The sequence below is a fragment of the Sebastes fasciatus genome, chromosome 20, assembly GCF_043250625.1.
Source record: "Sebastes fasciatus isolate fSebFas1 chromosome 20, fSebFas1.pri, whole genome shotgun sequence".
Classification (NCBI taxonomy): domain Eukaryota; kingdom Metazoa; phylum Chordata; class Actinopteri; order Perciformes; family Sebastidae; genus Sebastes; species Sebastes fasciatus.
Genome location: NC_133814.1, coordinates 4,331,440 through 4,344,247, shown reverse-complemented (window position 1 = coordinate 4,344,247; position 12,808 = coordinate 4,331,440). Strand labels below are relative to the sequence as shown.

General features: G+C 40.1%; 1 protein-coding gene across 1 annotated transcript in view; it reads left to right on the top strand.

Annotated features, from left to right (window-relative positions):
- Window positions 1–12,808, top strand: part of pemt (phosphatidylethanolamine N-methyltransferase) — a 75,553-nt gene that overhangs the window by 28,380 nt on the left and 34,365 nt on the right. The gene's annotated exons all lie outside the window — the stretch shown is intronic.

Here is a 12,808-nt window from a genome sequence, read left to right as displayed (position 1 = left end):
ACTATGACTTGAAAAAGTGGTATCGGTGCATCCCTACTTTGAACAGAAATAGCATATTTAAGTATAACCCAACAAACAAGGGGAAATTTAACCAAGGTTCTGCCGGGTTCCAAGCTTGCTCAACTTATTGGAGTTAAGTGCCTCAACTGTCTATGGTACACATTATTGTATTTTTAGATGATAGGGTTGGGTGGTCTTCTCTCCAAGTGAGACGCATTGCTCACTGGTATCTTTCTATCTATAAAGCTCTTAGTGGATAATTACCATATTACCTCTCAGAATTGCTCTTTCACTCAGACGGGTTTTATCAGACACGCTCTACTCTCCTGCTTCAGGTTCCACGAGCTATAGAAGGTCTGAACTTGGAAAAACTGCTTTTAATTTTATTGCACCTGACTATAGGAACAAAATACAGCACCTCCTTAAAACCAATTCACTTATACCTTTCGGACATTTTAGAAAACATTTGTTCTTAAATCTCCCAACTTGTACTTGTACAAATGTAAAGGTAATTGTAACTATAATTGTTGTTACATAACTGTATTTCATTTTTCATTTAATAATCTGTCAAATTATCTACCCTAATTGCAAAATTCTAGGGCTTTTGTACATATTGTACTTTGTTTCTATCAAATTATGTTTCCTAATCGAAAAGTTTGAATGGCTTTTACTATTTTTTAAGACTGTCAATCGATTAAAATATTTAAACATGATTAATCGCAAATTAATTAAACATTTGTTCATCTGTTCAAAATGTATCTTAAAGAGAGATTTGTCAAGTATTTAATACCATTATCAACATGGGAGTGGGCAAATATGCTGCTTTATACAAATGTATGTATATATTTATTATTGGAAATCAATTAACACAAAACAATGACAGATATTGTCCAGAAACCCTCACAGGGACTGCATTTAGCATAAAAATATGCTGAAATCATAACATGTCAAACTGCAGCCCAACAGGCAACAACAGCTGTCAGTGTGTCAGTGTGCTGACTTGACTATGACTTGCCCAAAAAGTGCATGTGATTATCATAAAGCATGTCTGTAAAGGGGAGACTCGTGGGTACCCATAGAACCCATTTTCATTCACATACAGTATCTTGAGGTCAGAGGTCAAGAGACCCGTGTGAAAAGGGCCATGCAAGTTATTCCCTGCCAAAATGTCGTCTAACTTTGGAGGGTTATTTAGCCTCCTTCCCGACAAGTTAGTATGACACACTGAGGCAGCGCAGACCATCTCTCTATCTGCCTGTGCTATGCACCAATCACAATCAAGCATTGTTAATCAGCATCCAATAGGGATGTTTTGATATCATCCTCCCCAAAATTTAGCGTAAATTTGGAGCATTATTTAGCCTCTCTCACAACAAGCTAGTATGACATGGTTGGTACCGATGGATTCCTTACATAACTCTAGCTTAAAAACTGAGCCCGCTACAACCTAAAAATCTCAATTTTTATTAATGCGTGAAAGAAATTAGTGGCGTTAAAACAAATTTGTGTTAACGTGTTATTATCACGTTTTACAGAGTTTATGCATAAATAGTAAGCTTATATTATGTGACTTATAATTAGCAGTATTTACTTGAAGCAAATGTCACCTGTAGTCTTGGTAGCTGTGGTTGTTAATTTCTCCCCGATTTTGGATCAGATTCCCGCTGGAACATGTGCGGTTGTGAAGTTTTGTTTTGAAAGCAGTTATTGTGGCGATGTTCACTGTAGAAGTGCAGCTATAGCCTTTGTTACAGTGGTTCCCCGGCAGCAGGCAGAGCAGATGCAGAAGACCGGAAACACTGACCAATCAGAGCAGACTGGGGTTTTTTTACGGGACGGGGGCTCTTAAAGAGACAGGCGCTAAAACGGAGCGTTTCAGACAGAGGGTGAATACAGGTGTATGCAGGCAGACAGTATGAGAAAAATAGTGTTTTTTAAAACATTAAAGCATGTGAACATGTTCTAGCAGCCACCCAAAATAAAAGAATGAACCTGAAAATGAGCATAATACAGTATGTCTCCTTTAATGCAGCGTGACCTCATTGACTGTGATATTGAAGATAACAGAAAGATAACAGTATGATCAATGTTGTTATCTGGTTCAGTCAGGTAAGAGACATTCAGATAGATATTCATGACTTCAGTGAAGAACATCAGTTCATTTCATTAATCAAACATTTCATGTTTTTATTCATTGGACTCAATTACACTGATTGCAGCTGTGATCTGACCTCAGATGTACCCACGGGTTGTAGGCTAATGTTTGTATGTGTGTATGTGTGTGTGTGTGAGTCATACCCGTGGGCATTATGAACTATGTCAAGTTTTTTTTTTTTTTTCCCACATTGGTTATCACTAAGAAATCTGTTGCTCGTTAAACACATTTCATACTTCACAACTCGGATGTGCTGTTCATGTTGAAGGACACAAGTTGTAGAAGCGTTACATGATTATTATTTTTCAAAAAAATTGGCTTCAAATTAGTCCCCAAGGATTTGACTGTTCTGAAATGTTCTTAAAGGCAGACGGCGTGTTCTGGGGAAGTTTCAACATGTTCTTTAAGCGAAAAAGAACACAAACAAAAGAAACACAAAAACGAACGTGTGTTGGCTTACTGCCTGCCAATTTATAAAAAACTAAAAACAATAGAACATTAATTTACCATCATTTTTCCAAATAGCGGCCTCAATTATTTACCTCTACTCCAGAGAGTCAGGCCTTTATTTGAACCAGGTATTCATTAGCGAGAGTCCTGTATTCCTAATTTGTCCTGTTTTGTAAGTGTATTATATTTAGGGCTGTCAGTCGATTAAAATATTTAATTGCAATTAACTGCATGATTGGCATAGTTAATCATGATTAAGTGCAAATTAATTAAAGTGCAATTAATCACTTTACTATCAGCTGTTTGTTCATGTTCCGTGTTCACAACATTCAGTGTCATTTTCACTGTACAAACATAGTATCTTTAAGCCTAACCATGTAGTTCTTACCTAAATTTAACTTTAGTGGTTTTGTTACATTGTTACGTTACATTTTTAAGCTATTACATTATTATTTGAACACAAACCATGAGCTTTTTTCTAACCATAACCAAGTAGTTTTGTTGCCTAAACCTAACCAATTGTTTCACAACGCTAACCACTTGCCATTGCGTTTCTGCAAGCGTGAGACAGGGCTGATATGAAACGGATTTATGAAACAAAGTTTTGGTTCAGAAACGCCATTGCGTGTGTGTTGCTCTTTCAAAAAAAAAAGGCGGGAAACAGTCCTTTATGCAAATGAGCCCGTCAAGCGTGACGCGTCCGGAAACACGAAACTTGGACCAAGCTGTCAAACTAGACAATCTAGTTTTAAAATGAAACAAGATTCAGCAGTGGCATAGCCTTATTTCTCCCCCTTAAATATTCTCTGAAGTGGATTTTGGTGGATTGTTTAGACAGAATGACAGAAAGTGTTCAACAGGCCGCCACGTTGTTTCTTGTTCGAAACGACGAGCAGAAAACCAGGGACCAGGTGCATTAATTGATGGGGCACGTCACCTTTTGCCTGACCAGTTAAGTGTGTCGTTAAGTGCGAGTGTCCAACGCTGATTTCCTTTCATGTATCTTTATTTGGCCTAGTTCAATTTGATGTCCCCGGAAAATTGCTACAGGGAGAGCATTTGGGTCCATAATCTTGACTAATCTGCCTGTATTAATTTTGCGATTTCGCAGCCTGAAACAATTTCAACTGAATCATTTTTAGTGACATAATCAGGATGATATAATAGGTTTGACCTTCTGCTCCTGCCTGGAGATGGAATGGATACAGTCATAACAGAGATCATAATCTCGTTAGGCTTTAACTGACACCAAAGGGATTATTTAAGGGCAGAATCAAACAATGGTTATTGGAGCAAGATGACGTATTTACTGCTTTTTTTACCAAACCAGTAAAATTGAATCAACCTTCAGATTGATGTGCCTATAAAATTTGTATTTCTTGTGTACAAGTGAACATTGTGGTATGATGGAATGATGATGTTTACCATGGTCACCATGGTCACCATTGTGTTGGCATGCTAACATTTGCTAATTAGCACTGACTAAACGTACATCTGATGGGGATGTCATTCGTTTTGCAGGTATTTGGTCATAGACCAAACTATTGGACACATTGAAACTGAAATGATCTGACGATGGTGCTAATTGAGAAGTCAGTTCATCCAAAAGGGGAACATGATTGTCCGTGCTGCTATTCTATCTTTCAAAGATTGTAGCGGGCTAAGTCTCTTAAAACTAGTGAATACTACTGGTTATACAGGTTAGATTGTCAGGAACAATGCTAAATAAGGCTCCAAAGTTCCGCTAAATTTCGACGAGGAAAAACTGGCATGGCCGTTTTAAAGGTCCCATATTGTAAAAAGTGAGATTTACAAGTCTTTTTTAGTATAAAGCAGGTTTAAGTGCCATATAAATACTGTTAAACTATCATAACGCTCAATATACGGAGAAAGACACACAGCCCGTATTTAGAAATTGTGCTTTTGAAACAAGCCGTTAGGATTTCTGACCATTTGTGATGCCATAAATATACAATATTTAGACCATTACACGGTTTTAAACGTAAACATTCTAAATGTGTCCCAGTTTATTTCCTGTTGCAGTGTATGTAAATAACATCAGCTGACAGGAAATAAACATGGACCCAAACGGTTGCCTAGCAACGCAATTCTGTTGCAATTTCGTTGAAATGCACTAAAACGGAGCGTTTCAGGCAGAGGGCAAATACAGGTATATTCAGGCAGACAGTATGAGGAAAATAAAGTTGTTTTTTTAACATTACAGCATGTAAACATGTTCTAGTAGAAACACAAAATACAAGTAAGAACCTGAAAATGAGCACGATATGGGACCTTTAAAAGGGGTCCCTGGACCTCTGACCTCAAGATATGTGAATGAAAACACTGAGATGAACAGAGTGAAAATTGTATCTTATAAGATGACAGAACTGCATAGTTTGTAATATATCACAATATGTCTTTTCTCAGCATATCACAAAATGTTTAAAATCGCAATAAGATCATATTGTGACTTAATAATTCTGATAATATCATATCGAAGGGCCTCTGGTGAGTCCCACCCCTATCCTCTGGCATCATGAATGTTTGTACAAAGCAACTCATCCAATAGTTGATGAGACATATCACAAAAATAAAACTGTCAACCTCATGGTAAAGCTTTGACCTGGCTGGAGGCGCAAGAGGTAAAAGTCAGGAGATCACTAGTTAGTAGGCTTCATCCTTTGGGGACTATGAATGTCTGCAAAATTTTAAAAAATTCACGGTAATCCATCCAATATTTGTTGAGTTTTCAGTCCGGACCAATCGACTGGCAGACAACTGTGCCATCCTGAGAGCCACACTGCTAGCGTGGGGGCTTTGTTTTGTTGGAAGAACATGTGCTCCCAGTATCTGCTGTTGACAAAATGTCCATAAATCCCCAGACAAATTAAATACTAAATCAGTGTTTTCTGAATTGAAGAGGGTTTAATCAGGGTGTCGCCGATGTGCATGTGATCCGATCATGTTCTTGTTCTCTTTCTCCTCCAGGACAGCACACATCCTCGCATTAATGCAATTGTTGGCTGTGCGTGTGTCTGCATTCGTGCCTGGTGGCAAGTCGTGGAACACAGCTGTACATTGATATAACGGACCCACCTGCAGCTTTTGATCAGGCTGATAGAGTCACAGTCCAAGCTGGAGACTTTTACACTGGAGGGGCTGAACGTTACTTAAACTCAAGGTACACTGAAGTACCCTTTTCACCGACACATTCTCACTCCCAACTCGTCAAATACCACTGCTTGGTCAGGGCCCCTCGGCATCGGAGACCGACGCACGGGCTACCCCTTTTGCGTTACTTTTGGACGGACCAGGGACGGCGTGTAGAAATACGTTACATACTCGTTACATGCATAGTGTCCTTTCAAAATAAACTCCCGCTTTCACAGAAAGTTAGGTTTAGGCAACACAACCACTTAGGTAGGGTTAGAAAACGGTCGTGGTTGGTGTAAACTTCGAGCAACTCACGTGACTCACGGGGCTGACGATACTAATGACTCACGTAACTAATGACTCACGTGACTAACGACTCACGGGACTGACGACTTACGTGAGTCACGGGGCTGACGATACTGACGAGTCACGTGACTAACGACTTACGAGACTCACGGGACTGATGACACAAGCGAATCACGGGACTCAAGGAACTGACCAAACCGACGAGTCACATGACTAAAGACTGACGTGACAAAATATGCCAACGTTACTTTTGGTTTTACACGGGACACGAACACCGGTCTCCTGGATGAAAGTCCTGTTTGTTTGACCCTTCCTGCCCGCCCTGAACGGACTCTCACGCTATTAATACTACGTCACTTTCTCCGACTGTTGAATAACGCCGCGGGTGGGTTTACATTGGAGTTAGTTGAAAGCCAGGTTCATCACATACTTTTGCTAAAGGTTGCCTCCATGCGTTGGTTTCCAATGCCGACGGAGTGAGACCGGGTTGTTTTCAGACATTGTATGAAGTCAGTGAGTGTATTCTTGGCGTGTGGATAAGGGTGTGATGAAGTGAGGATGAAGGTGCTTTTAGCTTTATTTTCCCGTTTTTGCTGCTTAGATGTTCTCCCATTAAGGAACATCAGAAGTCAGAAGTCCCTTCCTCTCAGATGTCTTCCTAATGTGCTGCATTCAAGCCCATTCAAGTGCTTGCATCTCAGAGTTAAGTGGGCTGATGGGGGGACGCAGGAGGAGCCGATTACCTAAGCTTTGATTGAATTTGTCCTGGAGAGCTGCTAGTTCTGCCAAGCTGGCGCCACTCCCTGTACTCTCCTCATCCCCGCCTTCTGTTATTTCCACGGCTTCATTGATGATTTGATAACGACATCAGTAGTCCGTCTGCAGAACACCTGAGTATTTTTAGTGTCCTTGCTCACCGAGTGGTTCATCAAGAAACACCTGCGCAACCATGCTCTATGAATAAGCAAAGTGATGATGATGAGGTATATATGTATATATCACGTCTCACATTTAAAATGCTACAGCATTAAAATGCATTCCGTCATCTTATCATCCCTGCACAAGCTCATTTTACCTGCGAGGCTAATTCCTTACCATTATTCCCCCCCATTGTTATTGCTAACGTTCTGTTTCTCTCTGGCTCGCCGTGTTCCAGTGTCTCCTACAGAGCACAGACTCCAATGTGATCAACATTTGGACGTAACCTCAGTGTGAGTCAGAGAAGAGCTTAAATTGTTGTGCTTTAATTACACAGCCGTCTTCTTCCCTTGGCATGGAGACGGAGAAGAAATAGGGATGAAAGAGACATTAGGGAAGAGGCGGCTGGCACAGCTGCAATGAAAACGCAGTGGGTGGGGGGGGGGCAGAGGAACATGGAAAAGGACACCGACGATGTCCGTTATTCTAAAGATCCAAAGGCAGCCACTAAAGTACCCATGGGTTTATCTCTTCATCAAAGTAAAAAGCTTTGTTTTTTACTTTTAAAACAAAGCTTCATCAACTACCTCCGATTGCACTTGAGCGCGGAGCTTAACCTCCCATCATTGCCACAGGCTGCTTAGTGACTAACAGTCAAACTCTGCATTTGAGTAGGTGTAGTTCTGCAGTCGCTAAAGCCCTCCTATTAACCACCAACACCTTTTTTTTCCCTTTATACAGTTTGTTTCCTCTCACCTTTATTCATTTCCATCTATCTATCCTCTCCTGAACATAGAAAAGGTGTTGCCATGGCAACATTTGTGTCCTTTTCTTTCGCTGTTTTAGAGTCCATCTATGCACTTCTTCAGCCCACAGTCTGACAGTATGTAACTTGGAGTTCGCTTGTCAGTCCAGCAGCAACTCTTTCAGTCAGTAAAGAGATGGGTTCGCCATATGGATAGACGGGTCAAACGCTTTTTATGTTGCATAAACGATAGTTGAGTAGTTTCTATTTTAAGCGTGAGGTCAACAGTGGTCACTCAGTTCCTGTGCGATGTGCACGGTGCAACTCGGAGAGCTGAAAACTGTAAACAAACATCAATTAGGAGCTCCAGCTGGAGAATACAGCAGCCTGGTTAGCGCTTATGTACCAGCTGTCTTATAGGGATGTACACAAATAAGAACATTATGAGCAGATGATTCCCTCTGAGCAGACACAAACAGTATCTGGTTGACAATTTGCTACACGTTCAATATTCAGCGAGGTTCATCTTCAATGATTTTTCATCGGTTTTGATCATATTTGCTATGCAGTGCAGGATGAAGCTTGAATGATGCACCGTAGGTGCTATTTTTACCTTAAGATGCAGTATTAAAGGGGAACACCACCTAAATTAAGAATTCCAATAGGTTATTTCCACGACCTAGTAAAGGTCAATAAATATTTGTGAACATGAGCTACTCTCTCTCAAAGCCAGAAACCAAAGAAGTAAGTCTTGAACTTGTGACGTCATAAGGTATAAAGTCTGGAGCTGCTTCACAGACAATGAATGGGAGGCTGATTTTGTTTGTTTTCTTTTTTTAAACCCAAATGAGTTTTTTTGTATTGTAGTGTTCTCAGATCTGAAACAGAAAATGTTCCCATATACTCAGAACATTTCCCTCGGTGCTCTCAGCGTCATCTCTTAACATCTTTCTCCATTCATTGTCAATGGAGCGGTTCCACACTTTATACCCGATGACATCACAAGTTTGAGTCACATCATAGGAGCTCTACATCATAGGAATAACATGTATGAATTTTGAAATTGGGCGTAGTTACCCTTTAAGGCCTGGCCCCTGGGATGTCTTTAAACTGAAGAGCTGAAGTTAGGGACCGTCTCAAAAGTGCATGCAAAATGACACGAGAGGTTTTTAGATTTTTTTGTTTGTTTGGTCAATTGTTATTTTTTCACAGACAAACCAACTTTATTTTCATTTTGACCTCTTCCCATTGCATACACATCCTTTAAAAAAAAATGCAATATGACCCAATGAGCTACCGTATAATGGCTCGTTTTTGTCAATGGCTAAGTATCTTAAAGATGCAGTGTGTAGGATTGACGACTGCAGATCCAGCGTTTTTCACATTAAACTCTGTGAAATTACAGTTGAGGTCGACCAAAGCACACTTGGTTATTGTTGGAAAGAGTAACGACGACGGTTTAGGTGAGTTTTATTTTGTTTCTGTCCAGTTTAAATGAAGTGTTTTTACGATGCCCCGCTACGTACAGTTGATCTCAACATAAACAAAAATAACCATTTTGGGCCATTCTAGTTAATACTATATTCCATTTCTGCCAACGGATTCCCCCAATACTACACACACACACTGTTCCTTTAAGATTGGTTTCAAATACAAATCATGGTTTATTATTTTATTAATTTAGGTACATGGTGAAAATATTCTCTTATTTCATATATTTTGTATGCAGCTAAACTTAAACATATACGTATGAGTATAAATAGCAGTAGAAAACAGATTAACACAGAAAATGAAGCAGACGATTTCCAACCACTTCTGGTGTAGACCCTGGAAGTGATTGTGTGGTCCAAATCCACAAATCCAATCACTTGTAAATCATCATGTGGCACTATAAGATCCGATTTGAAAAGCAAATAAGGGAAACAAATCTCATGAAGTGCAAAAAAAAAGAGCAGATCCATCAAGAACTCTGCTCAAAATAAACATGTTAAACATCAGTAAGCAATAACCTTTATATCCAGCACTCTGATGGAAGGCCCTTGGTAGGGCCCTTATGTTCATATAACACAAGAATCATGATTGAAAACATGTTTATATGGAGCTTGTTTTCTTGATGGAGTCCTGCTTTCATTCAGTTTTTTACTAATTTTGGAGGCATAATGCCCCGCTGAAACAGACAAAAAAGACTCAATGGTACTTTCAGACATGCTTGCTGTCTGAACACGGTGTCCCCAATGGATTCTGAGCTGTCTAGTTTGAAATATATTTCAATTATAGCATCTCATTCTGTTTGCTGTCCCTATTTTACTCTGTGTTTCGCTAATCAATGCTACCACTGATGATAGAGCAATGCTTAAAATGATGAAGACATCATTACACCAACCACTACATTAAACACTAACTTTTCCCTAAAAGCTGAGGGACGATGGAGGTGATTACAGGCTCAGGAAGAAAAAGTGCTTTAATAATATTAAAGCTATTACCGTTCACGAAATGTTGGAATACATTGTTTCTGACATTTTCAAGTAGTGGGAAAGGAACGGAAATTAATGCCTGAATCACAAACTCCTCCGTCATTGTGAGGGAAAAAAAGAACATTAGAAAAGTCCACAACCAGCCAAGGTTTCAAAAGAATAGGTCAAGCACTTTTAGTCAAAGCATCAAAACAACCATCTTTTGGAGGTAAGTGAAAGTAAGCAGTCACGTAAGCAGTGAATAATGGCATACTGGCTCTTTACTCATTGTGAGGTTTGAGAAAGAAAGCGTAGAGGCAACAACAAAATGATGTCAATCTAATAACAAAAGACTTTAAAGAGATAGTTCAGATTTTTTGAAGTGGGGTTGTATGAGGTACTTATCCATGGTCAGTGTATTATATACAGTAGAAGCAGCAAGGAAGCAAAGCAATGTACTGCTGTGGACGGGGGCAGCAGCAAAACGTATTTTAGCCACCTAAAAAAATCAATGGCAGTTTAAGTGTGTGCTATATTTAGAATATCGCCACCACATTACCTTGCTGTCAGACAGCCCTTTCCGACAGGCAACTGAAGCCCTCATATCCATTTATGCTCTCTTCACAGCCACCAGACTCCTTTGACACAAACAGTAATTTTACCTCGCAGAACACGGGAGTTGCTGCTCTACCACTGCCTCGATCGGTTAGTTTGTTTGTGTTATTGTGTGACTTTTGTGTTTTAATGTTTAATTCAGATTCACCAAAGTCACAGAAGCACGGAAACAAGCTAACCAATCGAGGCAGCTATGTTTATGTACTATATATACTGGGGAAAAAAAGTTCGGAAACTTGTGTTTGGTGGATTATTTCTCTGTTGTTACAATGCTAATTGGCATTGTATTTTACATTGTTGGAAAGCCTGTTTATTTACCTTCACAATGATGTCCAACTTGTAAGGATCATGCATTTGTGGGATGAGCAGCACAGCTGATTATGTGGGTAGCACCCAAGAAAAATTTGCCAAAATGCTCTGCCAATGGTAAAAAGTGTATTCTCATAAGGCTACCAGGAAGCCTGCAATGACTGCCCTTCACCGTCAGGCCCATTTGCGCTGGTGTCGACAACACAGACAATGGAACCTGAAAATGTGGGGGAATGTCATGTTCAGTGATGAGTCCAGGTTCTGTCTGCCAAAGTCGGATGGCAGGGTGAAAGTATGGAGACGACGCGGAGAACGCTATGCTGATTGTTGCACCGATGGAGTAACAGCTTTTGGTGGGGGCAGTGTCATGGTGTGGGGCGGCATCTCCCTCACTGGCAAAACGAGGCTTGTCATCATTGAAGGCCATCTCAATGCAGTGAGATATCGGGATGAGATTCTGCAGCCAGTGGTGATCCCATATCTCCACAATCTGGCACCTAACTTCATCCTCCAAGATGACAACGCTCGCCCCCACAGAGCCAGGGTTATCACAGACTACCTCCACTATGTGGGAGTAGAGAGAATGGAACGGCCTGCCAAGAGTCCAGACCTCAACCCAATTCAATACTTGTGGGATCAGCTTGTACGTGTTAGAGTGACCAACACAACCACGCTGGCTGACCTGCAACGAATCCTGGTTGAGGAATGGAACGCCATCCCACAGAAACGTGTGACCAGGTTGGTGACCAGCATGAGGAGGAGGTGCCAGGCTGTTGTGGCTGCGTATGGATCTTCCACTAATACTGAGGCTCCTGCCGGTGTATTAAATGAATAAAGTGTAAAATAGCCAATATGTCTTGTTTGTTCCTTGTTACTGATAGAGAGTTCAATCATCCAATCCACCAAACAACTCAAAACAAGAGTCAATACCAACAGGAGAATACACTGTTTACCATTGGCAGAGCATTTTGGCAAATTTTTCTTGGGCGCTCCTCACATAGTCAGCTGTGCTGCTCATCCCACACATGCATGATCCTTACAAGTTGGACATCATTGTGAAGGTAAATAAACAGGCTTTCCAACGATGTAAAATACAATGCCAGTTAGCATTGTAACAACAGAGAAATAATCCACCAAACACAAGTTTCCGAACTTTCTTTTTCCAGTTTATATTATACACTGGAATTTTAATTCCTGGTTAGGTTTTGACCAATTTATTGCTGCAATAAAAAAGGTTTGCAATGAATGTAATTCCTGTTAATATTGAAGATTTTGGTTTCCAATTTATTATTTTAATAATGGATAACCATAAAATGTATATCTATGTATTTATTTGTTTACAAAGTTAGGAAGGTGATGTTTAGGTCAAGCCTGATGTTTCTTTTACACATAAAGGAATGATCCCAGTCACTTCCACACAGTGAGGCATACCGCTTATTAATTAAACACAGGTATCGGATCGGTATTCAGTATCGGCCGATACCCAAAGCCCAGGTATCAATATCGATATCGGGACTGAAGAAGTTGTATCGGTACATCCCTAATCCGTACAAAACAAAGATGTTTCTTTTAGTCTTTAGAATATGTGTAGGCCAGGACATCTCTACAGCACCACAATATTTAACCTAAAATGGTATTTTGACACATATTTCACCTCCAACAAATATTGTGATTTCCTCCTCATCCTGCGATTTGAAAATTGTA